The sequence below is a fragment of the Medicago truncatula genome, chromosome 8, assembly GCF_003473485.1.
Source record: "Medicago truncatula cultivar Jemalong A17 chromosome 8, MtrunA17r5.0-ANR, whole genome shotgun sequence".
In the NCBI taxonomy this organism is placed as follows: Eukaryota; Viridiplantae; Streptophyta; class Magnoliopsida; order Fabales; family Fabaceae; genus Medicago; species Medicago truncatula.
Genome location: NC_053049.1, coordinates 22,673,903 through 22,675,278, shown reverse-complemented (window position 1 = coordinate 22,675,278; position 1,376 = coordinate 22,673,903). Strand labels below are relative to the sequence as shown.

At 41.4% G+C, this 1,376-nt stretch overlaps 1 non-coding gene across 1 annotated transcript; it reads left to right on the top strand.

The window, feature by feature from the left end:
- Positions 1-747: 747 nt before the first annotated feature.
- LOC120577770 (small nucleolar RNA R71) lies at positions 748-854 on the top strand. Its single transcript, XR_005643752.1, has one exon. It is a non-coding gene; the product is annotated as a small nucleolar RNA R71 (small nucleolar RNA).
- The last annotated feature ends 522 nt before the right edge of the window (positions 855-1,376 follow it).

Here is a 1,376-nt window from a genome sequence, read left to right as displayed (position 1 = left end):
AAATAGCATTGACATGAGCCTTGGGGTTTGTTTCAGGTTGACAAGGAAAGACTCCTGGTGTTTGCGAAGAGGTGGCCACTTGTTGGGCCACTTGGGAGATTTGGGTCTCAAGCATTTTGGTGTGTGTGGCGATAAAATCAACCTTGGTAGTGAGTTTGGAGAGAGAGTCGTTCAGAAATCCCGTTTGGTTTTTCAATTCTTGAAGATTTTTATTTTGATTAGCTATGCAATTTTCCAACAAAATCTCCAAACTTGATTTCTGAGCCACTCTCTGGTTGTTTGTATAGCAAGGTGGTGCTGCTTGTCCATAGGAACCTTGAGGATTTTTGTAAAAATTTTGATTTGGCCTCGTTCCTTAGTTATATTGAGCGTAATTCAGTTGCTCAATATTGACAGCACTACCTAACTAACAATCAACACCGATATGACCGGATATACCACAAATTTAACAAGGAGGGGATGCAGAAGAAGGTGTGACAGCATTAACATTAAGTTTTTCAAAATTTTGGGTTAATGCCTTAACCTTAGCAGCAAGGTGGTTATATTCTGAGACTTCGTATATACCTGCCTCTTTCTTAGAGGGAGTAGAAGCGGTGATGACTCTCTCGTTGGTCCATTGGTAGTGATTTTGAGCCATTATCCGTATAATTTTTGTTCATTAGAGCTCCGCCTGCAGCTGCATCAACAGACATCTTAGTGGTATATGACAAGCCATTATAAAAGGTGTGGACTACAAGCCACTTTTCCAAGCCATGGTGGGGACAAAGTCTAAGCATTTCCTTGAAACGCTCCCACGCATCATAAAGAGACTCCCCATCTTTTTGATTGAACCGCGTGATTTGATCTCTTAGTTTAGCGGTTTTAGATGGGGGGAAAAATCGGGCAAGGAATGCTCGCCTCATATCGTCCCATGAAGTGATGGAACCGACTTCTAGGGAATGGAACCAAGCGCTAGCTCTATCCCTTAAGGAAAAGGGAAAGAGATGATGTCTTACGGCTTCTTGGTTCTCTTTTATGGTGCCACTGAGTCTAAGGAAGGAAGAAATATGGAGATTTGGATCCTCAGTGGGTGATCCAGAAAACTGATTTTACTGCACAAAATTGAGTAGTGCAGGCTTGATTTCGAAGTTGTTACCCTCAACCGTTGGGTACACGATAATAGCTTGTGGCTCTTTAGTTGAAGGAGTAGCATACTCTTTGAGAGTGCGTTCAGCCTAGCAGTATTATTTTGTGCCTCTCTCTTTTTCTTATGCAAATATCTTTCGATCTCAGGAATAAATTCTCCGAGACTTTTACTTCTTCGCATAAGAAATCGAGAACCCAAGAAGTTAATTGGTAATACAAAGAAAGAAGTAGAAGAAAAGAGGAAGAAGAAG